The sequence below is a fragment of the Macaca thibetana genome, chromosome 5, assembly GCF_024542745.1.
Source record: "Macaca thibetana thibetana isolate TM-01 chromosome 5, ASM2454274v1, whole genome shotgun sequence".
In the NCBI taxonomy this organism is placed as follows: Eukaryota; Metazoa; Chordata; class Mammalia; order Primates; family Cercopithecidae; genus Macaca; species Macaca thibetana.
The window spans coordinates 105427541-105451023 of NC_065582.1; the positions used below are offsets into that span (position 1 = coordinate 105427541).

At 38.4% G+C, this 23483-nt stretch overlaps 2 protein-coding genes and 1 long non-coding RNA gene across 6 annotated transcripts in view; 1 reads left to right on the forward strand and 2 right to left on the reverse strand.

The window, feature by feature from the left end:
* The window catches only part of SCFD2 (sec1 family domain containing 2), an 807609-nt gene that overhangs the window by 533655 nt on the left and 250471 nt on the right, over positions 1-23483 (reverse strand). The window lies entirely within an intron of this gene.
* LOC126954756 (60S ribosomal protein L14-like) overlaps positions 1-23483 on the forward strand; it is a 1186913-nt gene that overhangs the window by 261908 nt on the left and 901522 nt on the right. The window lies entirely within an intron of this gene.
* LOC126954766 (uncharacterized) lies at positions 13977-19717 on the reverse strand. Its single transcript, XR_007725717.1, has 2 exons — positions 15560-19717; positions 13977-14790 (listed from the first exon to the last, which is right to left on the reverse strand). It is a non-coding gene; the product is annotated as an uncharacterized LOC126954766 (long non-coding RNA).

Below are 23483 nucleotides of genomic sequence, written 5' to 3' on the forward strand. Positions count from 1 at the left end.
CCTCAAACAAACACCTTCCATTAGGGACCACCTTCAACACTGGGGATCAAATTTCATCATGAGGTTTGGAGGGGTCAAACATCCAAACCATAGCAGAGGGTTTTTGTCCTTAATTTTTTAAAGATTATTTATGGGTAAGAGGTATGTGAAAGTTTATAAAATACTGGAAAAGACACTGAATTGAACCTCATTCCAGTTCAGTGGACACGGAAAATATGAAGGAAAAACTGATTTAGAATTCTCATAAATACCAATAAATAATGGTATAAGCAAACTAAAAGGAAATCAGAACAGACATCAGGAAACTGATGAAGAAACAATAATAATAATAGCACTCTGTTGCTTGTCATGTTAGTAATCTTAGCCTTCACTTCTGCTAATTGTTACTCATGTGTTAGTTAAGAGCTCAGGAATTAAATTGCCAATATTTACTACCTGGTTGAACTTGGGCAACTTGCCTCAGTTCCCCCATCTCTTCAATGTAGGATAATAATAGCAACTACTTACTAGGGCTTCTAAGAAGAATAAATACCTTGTTTATAATAGTGTCTGGCACCTGGTGATGGTCCTGAGGACATTAATCAGAAGTACCATCATAGTTATGAAATGCTAAATAAATTATACAAACAAAAAATAAATGTGTACACATACATGTGTGCATATGTGAATGAAGGGATAGAAATGGTTTCATAATGATTATTTAATTAGCCATAAGAACCACTTCCTATTCATGCTAGCTAGCAAAATTACATTACCTTTATTAAATTAGGTGTTGAAAGGTCATTAGGACTATATTACAAATTCTTATTATTAAAAAGTTGCTTTTATAACTATTCCAACAAAGCATATTGTGAGAATAAAATCTAGATGAGGAAAGAATGAACAGACACATAAGGCTCCCTATGGAATCAGCCCAAACCCAGTAAGTGTTCAAGATTATAGAAACTGAATTTCTGGCTTTACTTCAGCATTATTCTGTGTCCTGAAAATTTGCTTTCTTTTTAAGTATTTTTCAGTATCTCTTTTGTAGTGAATATAAGATATAACCAATGCTACAAGTAAATTGTAAAAAATGGTTTGCAAGTTTTCATTAAAATCTCATGACTATGTAAATACTCAGAACTTTTGCATAAATAATCACCACTACCCCCGAACGATGTTTTCAAATGAATCATGCAAATCCACAGCTGAGAGATTAAGTGTAAAAAAGACAGATATCCACCTCTGGCACAACTTCAAATGCGTCGATGGAGACAGAAAAATGTCAAACACAAAGATTACATGAAGCACTGCAGCTCGCACGGACAGGGAAGAAACTACCAATACTTTCTGTATGGTAAAATATTTAACACACTCCAGCTTTCATGCACTTTAAAGAGGACTGTCCTGTAGAAAGTCAGGACCAGTGGCTTTATGGATCTGCAACGGGGACTCCTATGCTGTTAACAAACCTAGTCAAAGAGCTGTACTTCCAAATGCTGATGTACTGCTAAGGAGATTGGGGCTTCTCTCTGGTCTTATTCCTCTTTTTGACTCTTTGACTCTCTTTGATTCAAAGAGCAACTCAGAGTTTTCAGAATGATATTCTCATTTGATAATAGTTGATCTTTTAAATTCTAGATAGTGAAGGGTTCCAGTAGATTCTAGTTAACAGTACATGTGTGAAGTTTAAAATGTATCTACTGATATAGAGGAAATTACTCATGGAAGAAATATCTTTGAGGCATAACACACAGTCTGGCTGTACTGAGATAGTTGTTTCAAATGGAAAATAATGCAGTAGGTAGTGCTTTTAATCAGAACTTTAAAAACCACTGGGTGAAGTTAAAAGATATAATGGTAGAGAAAAACCTCATTTGCAACAACAATGGAAAAAAGAGATAATACTTGGAAATAAACTCCAAATGTTTCAAACTATAGGAGCAAAACTTTAATAAAACACTCTTGCAAAACACAAATGTAGACTTGAACAAATGGAAAGACATTCCTGGTTCTTGATTAGGATGTCTCAACATCATCAAAAGATGTTTGTACTCACTAAGTCAATCTATAAATTTTGTGACATCCCAATAAAAAAAGCCAATAAGCTTTTTCTCCCCTGGGAAATAAACAAATGAACTTTACTACACATGGATTTTCACATGAAACAATAGCCAAACCAGAATATCAAGAAAAACAATGAAAAGAAAGAGTTGTAAGGAGATGACAGCCACATCAGATATTAAAACATACCACAAAATCTGCATAAGTAAAATGGTGTGGTCCTGGAACATGAATACACATGTAAATCAATGAAACAGAACAGCAAGTCCAGCAAAAGACCTGACCATAGGTGGAAATCATTCTAGTATATGATACAGACGCAACTCAAAATGCTGGGGCAGCAAAGAACATTTTAATAAATGCTGTTGGGACAATTGGAAAGCCATTTCCAAAAGATAAATTTTGATCCATTCCTCATGTCATCCATAAGCACTAACTTCAAATAGATCAGATTTTTAATAAGTAAAAGTATACAATTAATTTTTGATGGATAAATTCCTCTATAATTCCTCTATAATCTGGGTGTAGAAAAGACCTTCTATGACTAAAAATCTAGATGCAATTTTTAAATATTGACATATTTGACTAAAAAAAATTGAATGGCAAAAACACCATAAGCAAAATGATAGGACAAATAAATTAGAAGAAAATATTTGCAAATAATATAAAGAACTAATATTCATAATTTATAAAGAACTTTTAAAAGTTGATGAAAGGAGACCAAAAGTACTCTAGAAAATGGGCAAAAGACATGAATAGAAAATGCAAAAGATATAAAATTACATTAAAATATGATAATATGTTCAATTTTACTTAAAAGGAAAATTCATATTAAAATTATATTGAAAACAATTTCTCATCCATCAGTTTGACAAAAAAGGACAAAAGCTGTTGGTGAGGCTGAAGGAAAACAGGCCAATTTTTATACATGATTTTCAGGAAGGCAAAAGGGTGTAGATCTTATGTAGGGGAATTTCACAATGTCTAACAAAAATATAGGAACCGGCTTGAAGGAGCTCTTACTTGACAAATGTAAAATGATAGGGTACCCAAATTAATTGATTACAATTCATTGAATTAAGAATCCATGAGTCTATACTGATAATAAATAAATACATACATACATAGGCAGACAGCTGGGGAGAAGGAAAGGCTCTTCCTTCTAGTAAAATGTCAACTGATGAGTGCAGGGAGTAATGGAATTGAAAATCACCCTTTACAACCATCACTGTAAGATTGTTTGAGGCAAGAATCAATGGGGAAAGGTTTGATGAGGAGCAGGATATTTGTATGGTCTCAAAGAAAATGACCATACATTGCTTATTTCTTGCAAGGAAGAACATAATAACTATATTGTAAGTCAATGTCTTGACTGGGTGATCAAAATTAACATAACTGAAGGGAGATGATTAGCAAAGCACTCTGGATATAATACCCCAAGAAGGCTACAACCTCACTTATGTAGTATTATGGGTGAGTAGGGGTTGGGAGTATGAACTGAATCTAAACAAATAAATGGATGGAGAATTATGGGAGCCAAGTTTTTCACTGTTGGTGTGGAAGTGTGCAGATAAACAAGGACATAAGGCTATAATCCATCTATTCATGCAGAATGCTCCACCTGGTAATGGATTAGAGTTGGAGACATTAGTATAAACAAATGTTTAGCTTAATCTGGATATAGAATGTTTCATAAAAATATTTATAGATATCTATATTTTCATGGTTTATATATATATAATATATAAATATATATGTTTTCTTGCTCTGTCAACTAAGAGGATGTAGAAGGACAATGACATTCCAGTAGCAATGAGCACATCTAGTACCAGATCTTGATTTTCAATATCCTCCAGTGAAAGGAAGCAGGGTTCCCTGAAGAAATAGCTGATTCTAGGACTAAAGTAGGAAATATACAAGATGAGTCTGGGTCTTGTAGTTCCACAAAGTAAGGAAGTAAAAAAACCAAAACCAAAACCAAACAAACAAAAAAGGCACAGCGTAGGGGATGGGAGAAAAGAAAAGAAAAAAAATCCCATAAGGGTTGACAACACAGATGCCACTGAAAGAGCTCACAATGGCCAAAGCTAGAACAATACGAGCAAAAAAAAAAAAAAGACATATTGGATTATAAGCCAAAATACAAAATAAATATGTGTCAGTCCATACTGATATAAATAAATAATTGATTAAGTAAATAAAGGGAGAAGAGAAAAATGTCTTGTGCTGAAGAATTCCTAATAATTCTGCCGAGGTTTTATATATGTTAGGTATGTATATTACCTTCAAGGAGGTGAAGCATAACTCCTTATTTATTAAGTGTGGGCTACTTCCTGAAGAGTTCAGTATGGAAGCGGGCGTAGCGGGGAAGAGTAATTGTACAGTAGAGAAACGTGAAAAATGCTTCTTTAGCCAGGTGATAAAGGTCAACATCATGTCAATGGTATATACTCTTGATACGATCTAATGAAAATGACACTTTACCTCTGCAGTCTTCCTCCCCAAAATTTATACCACCAATCTAATAATGAGAAAAACATCAGACTCATCCCAGCTAAGAGCATACAAAATGTTAAATAGTGTTCCTCAATACTGTCACGGTCACCAAAAATAAGGAAAGTCTAAGAAACTGCCATAGCCAAGAGAAGCCATGATGAGTGAATGTAATATGGCATCCTGGATGGAATCCTGGAACAATATAAGGATATTAGGTAGAAACTAAGGAAATCTTTAAAAAGTCCACACTTTAGTTAATAATACTTTATTGTTACTTGTAAATGCACCATACTAACGTAAGATGTAAATAATAAGAAAAACTGGATACAGGGTATATGGAAACTCTGTATTAGCTTTGAATTATTCTGTACTTTTAAAACCATTCTAAAACAAAAAAGTTTATTTAAACCAAAAACAAAATCCATGTCAGCTGAACAGCATGTGCTAATCATTGCTGCCGAATATCATCACAAACCACAGATGACCTGACATTTCCTCACAGTTCAATTCTCCACGGCTCATGGGGTCATATCGCACAGCCTAATTAAGAGATTTTGTAGTAAAAAAAGAATTAGAGAGTAGCTGGCAAGATAGCTGAATAGGAACAGCTCCCATCTGCAGGTCCCAGTGAGATCAATGCAAAAGGAAGGTGATTTTTGCATTTCCAACTGAGGTACCCGGCTCATGTCACTGGGACTGGTCAGACAGTGGGTGCAGCTCACAAAGGGTGAGCTGAAGCAGAGTGGGGCGTCGCTTCACCCCAGCAGTGCAAGAGGTCAGGGAACTCGCTCTCCTAGCCAAAGGAAGCCGTGAGAGACTGTGCCGTGAGGCATGGTGCACTCCGGTCCAGATACTATGCTTTTCCCACATTCTTCACAACCTGCAGACCAGGAGATTCCCTCTGGTGCCTATGCCACCAGTGCCCTAGGTTTGAAGCACAAAACTGGGTGGCTGTTTGGGCAGACACTGAGTTAGCTGCATACCCCAGTGGCACCTGGAATGCCAGCAAGACAGAGTCGTTTACTCCCCTGGAAAGTGAGCTGAAGCTAGTGAGCCAAGTGGTCTAGCTCAGTGGATCCCAGGCCCATGGAGCCCAGCAAGCTAAGATCCACTGACTTGAAATTCTTGCTGCCAGCATAGCAGTCTGAAGTCAACCTGGGATGCTCGAGTTTGGTGGGGGGAGGGGCGTCCACCATTTCTAAGGCTTGAAGAGGTGGTTTTCCCCTAACAGTGTAAACAAAGCTGCTGGGAAGTTCAAACAAGGTGGCGCCCACCACAGCTCCGCGAAGCCACTGTAATCAGATTGCATCTCTAGATTTCCTCCTCTCTGGGCATGGCATGTCTGAAAGAAAGGCAGCAGCCCCAGTCAGGGGCTTATAGACAGTGCACCTAGGGGAAGCAGCGGCTGTGGACGCAGCTTCAGCAGACTTAAATGTCCCTGCCGGCAGGCTCTGAAGAGAGCAGCAGATGTCCCAGCCAGCGCTCGTGCTCTGCTAAGGGACAAACTGCCTCCTTAATTGGGTCCCGGACCCCCCACCTCCCGCCTCCTGACTGGGAGATACCTCTCAGCAGAAGTCGACAGACACCTCATACAGGAGAGCTCTGGCTGGCATCTGGCTGGTGCCCCTCTGGGACGAAGCTTCTAGAGGAAGGAACAGGCAGCAATATTTGCTGTTCTGCAGCCTGCACTGGTGACACCTAGTCAAAAAGGGTCTGGAGTGGACCTCTAGCAAACACCAGCAGACCTGCAACAGAGGGGCCTGACTGTTAGAAGGAAAACAAACAAACAGAAAGGAATAGCATCAACATCAACAAAAAGGATGTCCACACAAAAACCCCATCTGAAGGTCACCAACATCAAAGACCAAAGGTAGATAAATCCATGAAGGTGAGGAAAAAACAGCACAAACAGGCTGAAAATTCCAAAAACTAGGACACCTCTTCACCTCTAAAGGGTCAGAACTGCTTGCCAGCAAGGGAACAAAAATGGACGGAGAATGAGTTTGACGAATTGACAGAAGCTGGCTTCAGAAGGTGAGTAATAAGAAACTCCTCTGAGCTAAAGGAGCATGTTCTAACCCAATGCAAGGAACCTAAGAACCTTGAAAAAAGGTTAGAGGAATTGCTAACTAGAATAACTAGTTTAGAATGAACGTAAATGACCTGATAGAGCTGAAAATCACAGCACGAGAACTTCGTGAAGCATACACAAGTATCAATAGCCAAATTGATCAAGTGGAAGAAAGGATATCAGAGATTGAAGATCAACTTAATGAAATAAACAGTGAAGACAAGATTAGAGAGAAGAGAATGAAAAGAAATAAACAAAGCCTCCAAGGAATACAGGACTATGTGCAAAGACCAAACCTACATTTGATTGGTGTACCTGAAAGTGATGGAGAGAATGGAACCAAGTTGGAAAACATTCTTCAGAATACAAGCCAGAAGAGAGTGGGGGCCAATATTCAACATTCTTAAAGAAAAGAATTTTCAACCCAGAGTTTCATATTCAGCCAAACTAAGCTTTATAAGCAAAGGAGAAATAAAATCCTTTACAGACAAGCAAATGCTGAGAGATTTTGTCACCACCAGGCCTGCCTTACAAGAGCTCCTGAAGTAAGCACTAAACATGGAAAGGAAAAACTGGTACCATCCACTGCAAAAACATACCAAATTGTAAATACCATTGACACTATGAAGAAATTGCATCAAGTAACGGGCAAAATAACCAGCTAGCATCAATAATGACAGGATTAAATTCCCACATAACAATATTAACCTTAAAACATAAATGGGCTAAATACCCCAATTAAAAGACACAGACTAGCAAATTGGATAAAGAGTCAAGACCCATCGGTGTGCTGTATTCAGGAGATCCATCTCATGTGCAAAGATACTCATAGGCTCAAAATAAAGAGATGGAGGAATATTTACTAAGCAAATGGAAAGCAAAAAAAAAAAGCAAGGTTTGCAATCCTAGCCCTTGATTAAACAGACTTTAAACCAACAAAGATCAAAAAAGAAAAGAAAGGCATTACATAATGGTAAAGGGATCAATGAAATAAGAAGAGTTAACTATCCTAAATATATATGCACCCAATACAGAAGCACCCAGATTCATAAAACAAGTTCTTAGAGACTTACAAAGAGACTTAGATGCCCACACAATAATAGTGGGAGACTTTAATACCCCACTGTCAATATTACATAGATGAATGAGACAGAAAATTAACTAGAATATTCAGGTCTTGAACTCAGTTCTGGACCAAGTGGACCTAATAGATATCTACAGAACTCTCCATCCCAAATCAACAGAATACACATTCTTCACAGCACCGCGTCGCACTTATTCTAAAATTGACCACATAATTGGAAGTAAAATATTCCTCAGCAAATGCAAAAGAATGGAAATCATAACAAACAGTCTTTCAGACCACAGTGCAATCAAACTAGAACTCAGGATTAAGAAACTCACTCAAAACCACACAACTATATGGAAGCTGAACAACCTGCTCCTGAATGACTACTGGGTAAATTATGAAATTAAGGCAGAAATAAATAAGTTACTTGAAACCAATGAGAACAAAGACACGATGTACCAGAATCAATGGGACACAACTAAAGCAGTGTTTAGAGTGAAATTTATAACACTATATGCCCACAGGAGAAAGTGGGAAAGATCTAAAATCGACATCCTAACATCACCATTAAAAGAACTAAAGAAGCAAGAGCAAACAAATTCAAAAGCTAAAAGAAGACAAGAAATAACTAAGATTAGAGCAGAAGTGAAGGAGATATAGTACATGAAAAACCCTTCAAAAAAATCAATGAATCCAGGAGATGGTTTTTTAAAAAGATTAACAAAATAGATAGGTGACTAGCCAGACAAATAAAGAAGAGAGAAGAATCAAATAGACACAATAAAAATGATAAAGGGAATATCACCACTGATCCCACAGAAATACAAACTACCATCAGAGAATACTATAAACACCTCTATGCAAATAAACTAGAAAATCTAGAAGAAATGGATAAATTCCTGGACACATACACCCTCCCAAGACTAAATCAGGAAGAAGGTGAATCCCTGAATAGACCAATAACAGGTTCTGAAATTGAGGCAGTAATTAATAGCCTACCAAACAAAAAAAGCCCAGGACAAGAAGGATTCACAGCCGAATTCTATCAGATACAAAGAGGAGCTGGTACCAGTCCTTCTGAAATTATTCCAAACAACAGAAAAGAGGGACTCCCCTCTAACTCACTTGCTGAGGTCAGCATCATCCTGATACCAAAACCTGGCAGAGACACAAGAAAAAAAGAAAATTTCAGGCCAATATCCCTGATGTACATTGATGAGAAAATCCTCAATAAAACACTGACAAAGCGAATCCAGCAGCATATTGAAAAGCTATATGATCAAGCCATGATCAAGTCGGCTTCATACCTGGGATGCAAGGTTGGTTCAATATATACAAAGCAATAAAGTAATCCATCACATAAACAGAACCAATGACAAAAACCACAATTCAACACCCCTTCATGCTAAAAACTCTCCATAAACTAGGTAACAATGGAACGTATCTCAAAATAATAAGAGCTATTTATGAAAAACCCACAGCCAATATCATACTGAATGGCCAAAAACTGGAAGCATTCCCTTTGAAAACTGGCACAAGACAGGGATGCCTTCTCTCACCACTCCTATTCAACATAGTGTTGGAAGTTCTGGCCAGGGCAATCAGGCAAGAGAAATAGATAAATAGGAAGAGAGGAAGTCAAATTGTCCCTGTTTGCAGATGTCATGATTGTATATTTAGAAAACCCCATTGTCTCAGCCCAAAATCTCCTTAAGCTGATAAGGAACTTCAGCAAAGTCTCAGGATATAAAATCAATGTGCAAAAATCACAAGCATTCCTATACAACATAATAAGACAAACAGAGAACCAAATCATGAGTGAACTCCCATTCACAACTGCTACAAAGAGAATAAAATACCTAGGAATCCAACTCACAAAGGATGTGAAGGACCTCTTCAAGGAGAACTACAAACCACTGCTCAAGGAAGTAAGAGAGGACACAAACAAATGGGAAAACATTCCATGCTTATGAATAGGAAGAATCAATATCGTGAAAATGGCCATACTGTCCAAAGTAATTTATAGCTTCAATGCTATACCCATCAAGCTATCAATGACTTTCTTCACAGATTTAGAAAAAAATACTGTAAATCTCACATGGAACCATAAAAGAGCCTGTACAGCCAAGACAATCCTAAGCAAAGAAAAACAAATTTGGAGGCATCACGCTACCTGACTTCAAACTATACTACAAGGCTACAGTAACCAAAACAGCAAGGTACAGGTACCAAAACAGATATATAGACCAATGGAACAGAACAGAACAGAGGCCTCAGAAATAATGCCACACATTTACAACCATCTGATCTTTAACAAATCTGACAAAAACAAGCATTGGGGAAAGAATTCCGTATTTAATAAATGGTGTTGGGAAAACTGGCTAGCCATGTGTAGAAAACTGAAACTGGATTCCTTCCTTACACCTTATACAAAAATTAACTCAAGATGGATTAAAAAATTAAATGTAAGACCTAACACCATAAAAACCCTAGAGGAAAACCTAGGCAATAGTATTCAGGACATAGGCACGGGCAAAGACTTCATGACTGAAACACAAAAAGCAATGGCAACAAAAGCCAAAATTGACAAATGGGATCTAATTAAACTAAAGAGCTTCTGCAAAGCAAAAGAAACTATCAACAGAGTGAACAAGCAACGTACAGAATGGGAGAGAATTTTTGCAATCTGTCCATCTGACAAAGGGCTAATATCCAGAATCTACAAGGAACTTAAACAAATTTACAAGAAAAAACCCCATCAAAAAGTGGGCAAAGGATATGAACGAACACTTCTCAAAAGAAGACATTTATGCAGCCAACAAACACATGAAAAAAAAAACTCATCACCACTGGTCTTTAGAGAAATACAAATCAAAACCACAATGAGATACCATCTCATGCCAGTTAGAATGGCTATCATTAAAAAGTCAGGAAACAACAGATGCTGGTGAGGATGTGGAGAAATAGGAAAGCTTTTTGTTGGTGGGAATGTAAATTAGTTCATCCATTGTGGAAGACAGTGTGGCAATTCCTCATGGATCTAGAACCAGAAATACCATTTGGTCTAGCAATCCCATTACTGGGTATACACCCAAAGGATTAGAAATCATTCTATGATAAAGACACATGCACATGTATGTTTATTGCAGCACTATTCACAATAGCAAAGACTTGGAACCAACCCAAATGCTCATCAATGATAGACTGGATAAAGAAAATGTGGGCACATATACACCATGGAATACTATGCAGCCATAAAAAAGGATGAATTCATGTCTTTTGCAGGGTCATGGATGAAGCTGGAAACCATCATTCTCAGAAAACTAACGCAGGAACAGAAAAACACCGCATGTTCTCACTCATAAGTGGGAGCTGAACAATGAGAACACATGGACACAGGGAGGGGCACATCATACACTTGGGCCTATTGGGGGGTAGGGGACTAGGGGAGGGATAGCATTAGGAGAAATACATAATGTAGATGACGGGTTGATGGGTGCAGCAAACCACCATGGCACATGTATACCTATGTAACAAACCTGCACATTCTGCACATGTATCCCAGAACTTAAAGTATAATAATAATAAAAAAGAAGAATTAGAATGAAATGCTAGTAATAAGACATACTGTTATAGAACTTTCTGGTACATATAATTTCACTTATTTCAATGTCATAACTTTGTTTTGAATTATTCTGCTTTATATTTATCTTCAAGTCGGTCATCTTTCAAGCAAAACGTTGTGAAGCTTTGGTAAAAATTAGAACAAACCAGAGCCTAAATATTACTTGATTAGGAAAGCTACTCTGGATCACATATTCCTGGAAACTAAGACAGTCTCTGGACATATACTTGAGGACTGAAAGGGTAATTAATTGCGTAAGCTGAATTTTTGCATTTCTTCTTCCCAAAGCCCACAGCAACATTGCTAATTTTACCATTTAACATTTTTCATATTTGAATATACTGAGTTTCTGATTGTATTATCTGAAAATTTTATTACTAACTATATCTCAAGAGCACTTGTGATTTATAGTTTATGCTGAAATATCAATGCTATACAAAGCTTAAGATAAAACATCATTCATTCTTCTATTAGTGAGTGTATTAGGGAGTAGCTGCATGCTTGGCACCATGATAAATAAATGCATTTGGAAACAGTGAAAGAAGTATGAAGAATGAGTTATTCATCCTCAAGGAGGACAGACTGCAAAGAGGAGCAGGAATTAGTCAAAGATAAATGTGCTTAGGCCGGGCGCGGTGGCTCACGCCTGTAATCCCTGCACTTTGGGAGGCTGAGGCGGGCGGATCACGAGGTCAGGAGATCGAGACCATCCTGGCTAACACGGTGAAACCCCGTCTCTACTAAAATACAAAAAAAAAATTAGCCGGGCGCGTTTGCTGGCGCCTGTAGTCCCAGCTACTCGGGAGGCTGAGGCAGGAGAATGGCGCGAACCCGGGAGGCGGAGCTTGCAGTGAGCCGTGATGGTGCCACTGCACTCCAGCCTGGGCGACAAAGTGAAGACTCCGCCTCAAAAAAAAAAAAAAAAAAAAAAAAAAAAAAAAAAAAAAAAATGTGCTTAAAACAACAACAACAAATGAAGATCATTTAGGACTGATAGACAAGTGGTGAGAAGTTTCACGGACCTGTGGATACAGAGCTAGCCCTGGAATTTTTATGTCAATAGATGGAATGGAAGAGAGTTTTACAGGACTTTGTAGTCCACATATTGAATCACTCTGCTACATTGCTTGAAATAAATGTCACTCAAATGAAGCTTGACCAAATGAATGCCTGAAGGAAATCAAAGGGAAAAGAGAATGAAAGGTGGAGGTTTTTGAGGAAGGAATCAGGATAAACTAAGACACCTTAACTAAATCTAAACATCTGATATTACAAAATACTCTAGCCTTAATGCATAAATTAATGCTTTAATTTAAATGAAAGCATTTACATACAATTTTGAACTTTGACTTTAACACCTCACCAATATAAACTCAACTGGAATTTATTGTGTAGCTGGTATGGCTCTAAGGTGAGCAGAGAACAGTAAGTCATGACGTCTGCCATCAAAGGGTCTATCTGCAAGATGCATTTGCACCAAGTAGAAGCCCTAAAATTTTGCCTCCTTTCTCCATTACAGGACATAAAATAATGCTTCTCAAAACATTTGACTGAAGTAGTGTGACATGGTAGTTAAGAGCACAGGTTTTAGAACCAGGCTCAGGTTTGAATCACTGGTTTGCCACTCAATAGCTGAGCTCTATTATTTCTCCAAGCCCTACTTTCCTCACTGAGAAAATGGGGATAATAATAATACATTCCTCAAAGGATCTTGGAGGATTATCCCACCAATCTCGAAACCCTGTTTCTCCAGTCTACCCACTTCTCTCAACTGTTGCTGCCTAAATCAAGCCTCCATCTTCTCCAGCCTACATTAGGACAATGGCTTCCTCACTGGCTTTTCCTTATGCATTCCCCACTCCTATTCCCACCCCATCTGTTCTCCACACTAGCCATAGGATCCCAGATAAAATATAAATCTTATCATGATTCCCTCTTAAAATCTCTTACTGGCTTCTCATAGCTCTTAGGATGAATACTAGATCCTTAAATTGGCATACAAGGCCTTGAGTTACTCTGTTTACTCTTGCACGTTAGTCACATTTTGTGATTCCATCTACTCTCCACCCCAACTCTTTCCCTTTTGCATCAGAATTCAACTCAGATATTGCCTCCTAAGGAACTCCTTCCTGACCTCAAGACCAGACTGGCAGATCTTAGTGCCACTCCTCAAACATTTCTGGTTTTCTTCTTTCAGGCACACGATAGGACTGCACTTTTCCTAGCCCCTGTAAGTTAGGAGAGACCATAACCCTTACTTTGGCCAGTGAAATATGAGCAGAAGCTACTGTGTTACTTCTTTTCCTGTCCTGAAAATGGCCATGTGCTTGTTAGTGGCGGCTCTGGCTGTGTCCTGGAGTAAGGGGGACAAAAATACAGATGGAGAACAGAACTCTCAGCCAACTTCTCACAGACATGTAGCATAAGCAAGAAATACGTTTTCATTGTTTTAAGCCACTGAAACGTCAAGGTTGTTATTTCAAAATAATCTGTCTTATCCTGACTGGTAGACTTAAGTTAGAAACCCCACTAGAATGTTCTCCCGACTAACAGTCTCCTCTATGACAGTTTTCACAACTGCAATCACATAGGTATATGTGAATCATTTGTTTCATGACCTCCTCCTACTAGAATGTAGCCTCCACCAGGGCAGGTTTGTCTTGTTCACTTCTGGAACCTCAGAACCCAGCGCAGTACCTGACATAATTCTCGATAAAAATTGGACAAATGAACACATTTATTATTGAATAATGTGTATAAAGTGGCTGGAATAAGACAAAGATATAGGAAGTGGTCAATAACAAATGAGGCATTATTTCTTCTCACTGTTTTAGTATCATTATTACATAATCATAGTTAACTAAAGACAGCTTAGTGTAATGGATAGGAGCCAAACTCTGAAACCAGATTCCCTGAGGATTTGAATCCTGGCTCCACCACTTACTAGCTGTGTGACCTTGGTCAAATTACTTAAACTTTCATTCCTTTAATTTCTTCATTTGTAAAGTATGGGACAATAATTGTACATATCTCATGGGACTGTCATGAGGATTAAATGAGTTAACTTGCACCTAAAACTATGCTTGGCACATAGTAAGGACTATGTTACTTTTGTTAAATACACACAAATATGCACACATACCACACATAGTATTAACATAAAAGGGGCGTTAGCAGCTTCTGTTGAACTATATATCTCCAAAACAGATGCACAGGGAAGTTCCTGGTAAGGTGAAGTTACCACACTCCATCTTTTCTCCCCCACTGAATGCAAGTAGAAAACCTGGGCGGAGCACATGACCCCAGAATGCCAAAAAAACTGTACTTTGAAGTCTCAGTAAACTGGTGGTGAGTATATCATTCTTCTTGTTTTCCTCCCAGCTTGTACTCAATCCAGCCCAAAAGCCAGAAATTTGATTTGAATAATTGTGGATTTCTCATCAGAACCTCTTGGAGGCCAGAAGGAAGTAGAACATCTTTTAAAGGCTGAAAGTAAAGAAATACATTCAGTGAAAACAGTTTTCAGGATTGAAGGTGATGTAGCTATTTTCAGTTGAAAGAAAATTAAGAGAATTGCTACAGAAGGGAAATAATATCAGAAGGAAAAGTGGAACATCAGAAATAAAGGAAGAAAAACAGAAATAGTTTTGAAAATTAAAATGGAAAATTATCACATTATCTAATAGAGTTTTTAATGTATGTAAATGTAGTATATGAAAGAATTCCAATATAAAGAGATTTAGAGATATCTGAGTAATGTTTCCATGTTCCACTTGAAGTAGCAAAATATTGATTGTAAATAGACCATGTGTATGTGTATTCTAATCCCTAGAGCAACCTCTAACAACACCATACAAACAGAAATAGGCAAACGTGATATTTTTAAAATGGAGTATTAAAAAATGTTTAAATAACCCCAAAGAACACAGGAAAGGGAAAACAGAAGAATGAAAATTAGAAGGAATAATCAGAAAACAAATTATAAAATGGTAGACCTAAATCCAAACAGTTCAATAGTTATAAAAATATAAGTGGTCTATACACACAAAAGACAGAGATTATACACTGAATTTTTTTAAATGAAAGCAAATCATATACATAGACAAGTTGAAGCACAAGAAGGAGAAAACAGTACAGTTAGGAGATTTAGAAACATTAATTCAAGAAAAAACTGAAAGAACATGATAAGATTAACCCAAAGAAGAAAAGACTGGGTCAGGGTATCTTTAAGTTTTAAAAAATATACAGTGAGAACCTGTTCTTTACTCAGTGCCAGGTCCATCCTAGAAGCTTCCACACACATGGAAGTGGTACAACAGTTGCTTTCATCTTGAATCCTAAAAGGCAGAATTAATGAATGTCAGTCAGAGGTAGACAGATCAATTGCTGTAAGAATCCAAAGAGAGAGAGACGACAGACCTGTCATCTCATTGGAGGTATCTTCCCTAAAGCTGAATAAAGGCTGAAATTTGGGTGGCACTGTGGAAGAAACCTGAGAAAAGGAAAGGCAGTCACATTATTATTTTAATCTTTTACTTTATTACTGACAATTGGATATGGGCTGACATGGTATTTCTACTTTAGGCTTCAAATTTATAATCTTTTCCTGACAGATCTATTTATAGTATGGCAATAAAGGAGACGATAAAACTCTTTTCAATAGATTTAGACACTGACCTTCTAAAAGGTCTAACAATGTGATGCCTGCTGCAGAATAAAAATAAAATGCTGCAGAAATTTTTCCTTTCTTATCATAAAGAAGACATACGCTGTTTTAATTTGCCTAGCACTCATCCTCCATTTTTGTTATATCACTATTTCTTTTGGGTCCCTACATCTCTTTCACTCTGTCCATGAGCATTGGATGGCTGATTTCCCCTCTGATTCAAGGATAAACATGTGACCTTGACCTGGCCAATCAGAACACAAGATTGGTTCAGAGATGGGAACATCACTAACTGTAGCTATTCAGAGTTATTACAGGACACATTTTTGAGCAACCAGAAGAGAAATTCCTTTTGTTTTCATTTGAATATGAACATGGAGGATGTATGTTAGTCAGGATAGAAAGGATTATGTTATAATAAAATGTTAAAACCTCAGTGACTTAGTAAAACAAAAATTCTCCCTCACACCAAATGTCCATAATAGACAAGCAGGGAAGTTCTGCTTGTTGAAGTCACCCATGCATCTAAGCTGATGAAGGCCCACCCCATCTCTATACATGCTTCAATGTTTGCCATAGTAGGAAGAGGGGGACATGATACATAATGTACTGGCTGTTAAAAGCTTTTTGCCCAGAAGTGCCACATGCCTCTTATGTTCACACTTTATTGGTAAAAGTAAATCACATTGCCAAACCCAATTTCAGGGGACAGAGAAGCACAATCCTACCATGTACCCAAAAGGAAGAAAGCTGGAAATATCTGGTGAACAGCTAACAATTACACAAGACATAACAGGATATACTACATAGAAGAACACTTGCAGCGGTAAAGGAAGATGGAGTCCTGATAACACTGTTTCAGCTTCTGAATCCAATTATACCTGAAGCTGGATGGCCTTGGAGAGATGGGTTTGTGAATCAATAAATATGATTAATTCAGTTGGATTTTCTTTCATATCTGACAATTAAAAGAACCCTGAGTCATATACTTCTCAACAAATAACAGAGCTAGCACAGTGATTTGGGGTTTTGAGGGAGGTGGTAGAAGGCTGATGGACGTTAACATATCCTTTGGATGCCAACAGGTCTTTAAGCAACCAGAGAGCCTCTAGGTACCATCACTTTGTCACAGATATCCTGGAATTCTGAATGCAATGAAAGTTGAAGAAGCTGATGAAGAAAGAAAACCAAAGATGCACGATTTCTAACTAGACCTAGACAAAACTTCTGCATCTTATCTAACAGATCTTGAGAAAGAGACTCAGGAGAGGAGTGTTTCTCATTTTCTACAGGAGGAGAGTAGCACTCTGTGTACTAGAACTGAAACCATGGAACTTTGAGGGAATCCCAGACCACACTGACTCCCATTAAGGCTGATTCCTATCAAGCTGCTGTGCCCCACCCCAGGAGAGCTGAACACAGGAGTAACACAAGAGGGGCCATGTTTTAACCTACCACTTCCTGTGATCTGTCTCACCTGGCCCAGAGCAGCTTGGAGTAAGAGAATTTTCACTCTTGCAAGACTTAGCCAAGAATATCTATTAGATAGAGAAGAGGTACATTCTTGATCCCATATACTGCAGCTTGGGGTTGGCAAACCTGGGCTCAAATCCTAACTCTGCTACCTCTCTACTGAGTGTTCTTGAGAAAGTTTCTTAACCTCTGTATAGGTTCCTCATCTGTACAGGTGATCAACACTATCTACCTCAAAGGTAAGAGGTGAGAGGTGATTTTAAAAAACAAAAAACACATACAGTGTTCCATAAAAGCCAAGCACCTAATATGTCTTCGTCTCGCCACCTCCTTCCCATCCCACCACCCGCTCACTGTCTTTCTTCCTTATGTGGAGATGTAGAAGGGAAGGCTGCTGGTTTGTGGGCCGGCCAGGAGTTTTGTGCACACTAGAGAAGGAACTCATCATGCTGCAAAGTACAGTAAAGTTCAAGAGTAAGTCCCCAACCTTGGTTTGTATTTTGGAAAAACCTTTTAAACATGTCTTGATATACCAAAACACCACATGCAATTTTATATAAATAGAGTCACAGCAAAGGGCTTCTTTAAAAAGCAAGAAAACAGTAATCAGTTAGATTCATTTTCCCATCCAATCAGATTGATGGAGATTGTTAATAAATAAAACATAAAGATAAGGTGGTCTTTTCAAGGAAATATCTTATTTTTTTAAAGAAAAACTCCAGAAAGGGCACTGGACTTTCATTTCAGTTAAGCTGCACTCAATTCACCCAAAACAACCCCACATTGATTGAGCATTAGTATTGTATGCCAGGTCCTGTGCATGTGAGATGGACACAAACATGAGTAAGAAGTAATGTTGCCATTAAACCACAGGCTCTTTGAGGGCAGGGGATTTTTTCTTATTTGCCATTGTTTTCCCAGAACCCATTCCTGCCTGGCACATAGCAGGTGCTCAGTAAATAAGGGACAACTGATGAAATGACCAGCTCAAGCAGTTCATGGTCTCCTGGTAGTTAAAAGTAAGTGAAATAAGTCATATTGATGACTGCATTTCTCCATCTTGAGTAGTTATTGATTAAATAAAGAAGTTGTGGTGGTCAATAAAATTTGAAATGAGACACAATCACAAAGAGAGATAAATCAAATACTTCTATCACAAAAAAAAAAAAGTATTTTGAAAATCCTTTGAAAACATGACATCTCATAATTGCAATAAGTGGAATTTTCTTCCAGGTTAAGTTTAGAGCAAGGTACAATAACAGTAAAGCAGTAATAAAGGTAGCATATTAGTGGCTGAGTGCCTACTATGGGTGGGCTGAGCAATGGTCCTACCCACCACCCAAAGGGCGGGACACAAATGACTCCTGATTTACAAAGGACAAAACTGAGAAGTAAGAACTTGCCAAGGTCACAGGCATAATTAGCAGGAATACATTCAATTCTGTCTCTAGAAGACTTCCTTCCCCGCTTCTGCCTTTTAACTGCCACACTATATCTATTCCCTCTTATAATCTACAAGTCATCTACGTAAAAAAATAAAATAAAATAAAAGGCTTTTGTTTCAGTGGTATCCATATCACATGGGGGAAAAAAAGCCACTTTGGGAAACAACTCTGATAGAATTCACTGTTACTTGGTAGAGACTTGAAATGCATTTTTAAGTAATTGGAAATAAGAGGCCCAACATAAACATTTATAATCTTGCTACTAAAGTCAAGTTTTTGGCTGGGCACAGTGGCTCATGCCTGTAATCCCAGCACTTTGGGAAGCCAAGGTGGGTAAACCACCTGAAGTCAGGGGTTCGAGACTAGCCCGGCCAACATAGTAAAACCCTGTCTCTACTAAAAATACAAAAATTAGCCAGGCATGATGGTGCATGCTTGTAATCCCAGCTACTCAGGAGGCTGAGGCAGGAGAATCACTTGAACCCGGGAGACAGAGGTTGCAGTGAGCCAAGATTGCACCATTGCACTCCAGCTTGGGCAACAGAGCAAGACTCCATCTCAAAAAAAAAAAAAAATAGCTAGGTGTGATGGTGGGTGCCTATGGTCCCAGCTACTTGGGAGGCTGAAGCACAAGAATCGTTTGAACCCAGGAGGCAGAAGCTGCAGTGAGCTGAGATTGCACCACTGCACCCCAGCCTGGGCGACAAAACAAGACTGTTTCAAAAAATAAAATAAAATAAAATAAAATAAAGTTTCTGCCCAAAGTAAGTAAGGGAGTGGATTAGAGGAAGAGATGGTAATAAAGCCAGCTTGAAACCCCTCTGGTTTGATGGTTGACAGATTGGATTAAGAAAATGTGGCACATATACACCATGGAATACTATGCAGCCATCAAAAAGGATGAGTTTGCGTCCTTTGTAGGGACATGGATGCAGCTGGAAACCATCATTCTTAGCAAACTATCACAAGAACAGAAAACCAAACACCGCATGTTCTCACTCATAGGTGGGAACTGAACAATAAGATCACTTGGACTCAGGAAGGGGAACATCACACACAGGGGCCTATCATGGGGAGTGGGGAGGGGGGAGGGATTGCATTGGGAGTTATACCTGATGTAAATGATGAGTTGATGGGTGCAGCACACCAACATGGCACAAGTATACATATGTAACAAACCTGCACGTTATGCACATGTACCCTACAACTTAAAGTATAATAATAATAAATAAAATTTTTTTAAAAAAAGTATATTACATATACTAACCTTCTCAAAAAAAAAAAAAAATAAAGTCTGCATAAGGTTAGCATATACTGTTAGCCCTGTGAGGACTGCCAGTGTTTGATATAGGCATGTGTTACCCCTGAAGTATGCTTTCATTTCAGAACTTTCCAAACCCCTGAAGAGTGCTGTAATCCCCTGTAGAAGACAGATAAATTGAGGTATTCCAATAACACAGATGAAACCCAGAACCCCGGGGCCAATCAGCAGTGACATCACACCACATTCCAACGCTGGCCTCTCACTACAAGGAGCTCACACAGAAACCAGAGCTTTGTTTTCCTTCAGTAATCAGGGGTGAGAGAGTGTTGGATTTTTATAGAAAAGTAATTACTGCAGGAAGATAATTACCTTCCCTCAAATAGGCCTCCTCTGCCTTTTGTAACCAGGAAAGCAAGGGGTCCCTTCTATGCATACCTGAAGGGTTCTTGTTTCACCAAATCCAACTCAATCATACACTAACGGGAAAATGTAATATTTTTACAGTCTAGTGACAAAAGGGCTGTACAATTCTCAAAGTAACAAATGCATTTGACAAAAACTATACCTTAAATATATACAGTTTTATTTGTCAATTATATTTCAATAAAGCTGGGGGAAAGAAGACAAAAAAACTAAATTTAAAAAAAGTTCTTAGTGCACATTTTTGTAATTTAAGACAGATATCACTTCTGCTATCAATACTACCATCAGAGTGGCAGCTGTCATTTACTTAGAGTTTAAGGCATTGTTCTAGCGATGCTGTGATCTTACTACTAGGATATTCATTTTGCAGATGAGAAAATTAAGGTACAGCAGTGAGATATAACTTGCTTAGGGCCACATGATGAACAAATAGTAGAACGCAGATTCAAACCCTGTCAATCTGTGAAGCCCTAGTCCTAAATCACTGTAATAGAAGCATTAATAACTTGTAGTTTTCCTTGTAGGACAGGACCTAAATGTTATTAACAGTATAAGGGTTCATGGTTAATACCAAGTGTCTCTGGGGCACAAAGACACAGAGGTCCCTGTTTCACAGCCCACACTGGGAGAAATACAGTATCAGGTTAGAGAGACTGTCAGGCGTCACACCCAACTGAACCCAAGAGGACATTTTGCTTGGATGAGAAGAAGAAAATTTATTGAAATTTTATAAGGTCACCAAAATTTAATGTCCCCCAGAAGGGTGTTGGTATAATGTGGCTAAGGTATCCCATCACAAAATAAAAATAAAATCCTGTATTTTGTGGAAATGAAAAAAATTGCTAGCTGTCATCCAAACTCCTTGTGTATTTAAAGAGTGTCATTAATATTCCCAAACTGCCCTGTAAGGTCTCTTCTTCCAGCCAAACAAATGACCCCGAATCCCCATACACTCAGGAGTTCTATTCAGAGATTCACTCAGCAGATGCTTGCCAAGTGGCTACTACGTGCCATATCCGGTCCTTGATACATTTCTGAGCCCCTAAGGACACTTACAACTGTGTGGATCTTGAGTTCCTGTTTACAAAAAATTGACACAATGATAAGTGAACTATTTCCAATTTGATCTGAACTGTGGCTCATTATAATCTTTTATTCCACCAACAGGGAGGTGGAGGGAAAACATAACAGTGAAGAGAAAGCAGAGGCCATAAACTCCACTGTACCTAAGGGCCCACATGTAATACAAGAGAATGAAGAAAGGTACTGATTCTGGGGTAGGCTGGGAACACAGGCCACTTCTAAGGGGCAACCATGATTCAACTCCAACCAATTCTTACCATTCCTTGCATTTTTCAAAAAGAAACACATAAATAAAATCCAGCTATTCATGTGAAGTCTCTATTGTTCAAGTTTGGGCTCCAAATGAAAGTTATCACAAACACTGAGTAGGCCAAACAAAACAGGGCTCCAGAACAGCTAGGGCTTGCTGGTTATGAGTCTGCCATTCAGTTTCTTTTCTGAGGCGTAGAAGGATAGAGGCTGATTGAATTGGGAGAATGCTGTTATGGACAGTTCTTTCAGGTCCCTTCCACATCCACAAAAGAAGTAACTTTGTGAATTACTGGCAGAGCAGACTGAGTGCGGTGCTTACATAACATTACATAGCAGACTTGGTCTCAATCAGAATAGTGTCCTGCAAAGGCAAGGCACAGACAGAAGTGGCAAGTCTTGTGATCTTGACTCCCTTTGTGGAAGAAAGTGGGATTCCAGGCAGCCCTGCCTGCATATCGTTTCATATTACATAAACATAACTAATTGGTTATGACTGGTACAATGATTACAGCTGCATTACCAGTGTGATTTTTTAAAAGCAGACATTAATCAAGAATGCTAATATAAGCAACTACCAAGGTCACTCTTATTTTTCCTGTCTTTTTTTTTTTTTTTTTTTTTTTTTTACCAAAAGTGAGTTCTTACTTTTAATTTCACCTGCCATCATCACATCACATAATCCATTTTGAACCCAATTCTGACCTGATGGAATCACCTAAGGAATAAACTTCCCAAGACTCACTCACTTTGGTGCCAAGTAAAAAAAAAATCCTGAACTCTAGTCTGGGCACCGTGGCTCATGCCTGTAATCCCAGCACTTTGGGAGGATGAGGCGGGTGGATTACCTGAGGTCAGCAGTTTGAGACCAGCCTGGCCAACAAGGCAAAGCCCCATCTCTAGTAAAAATACAAAAATTAGCTGTGCATAGTGGTGGGCACATGTAATCCCAATTACTCAGGAGGCTGGGAAAGGAGAATTGCTTGAACTCAGGAGGCGAAGTTTGCAGTGAGCTGAGATCGTGCCACTGCACTTCAGCCGGGGTGACAGAGCAAGACTCCATCTAAAAAAAAAAAAAAAAAAAAAAAAAAAAAAATCCTGAACTCTGACCTCTGAACCCTGACATGCTGACAAGCCCCAGCTCACTCACCATGAAAGGGAAGGAAGAGCCTCAGCATAAACCCTGTCCTGCCAAGAACTTCAGCCACTAAATGGCACAGCTGTGTGACAATAAACAAGGAGAAATAAGCAGAATAAACAGGTGGGGAGGGAATGCCGGAGCCTCTGGGTCCAGAATTAGTAGGCAATAATACATGCAGACATAAAGAATTCAGACTTTGACTCCAGATGGGCCTACATTTGAATTGTAATTCTTTCACCTAATAGTTTTGTGATGTTACATAAGTCAATTTATCTCTCTAAGCCCAGTCTTCCTCATCTGTAAAACTGGGTGGTAACACCTACTTAACAGGATTGCTATGAGGTATAATGAGGGAGAGTATACAAGGCATTGTATAGGCACTCAGTAAATGGCAGCTGTACTTACTCTAAATGTTTTCTTTTTTTTTATTTTTTA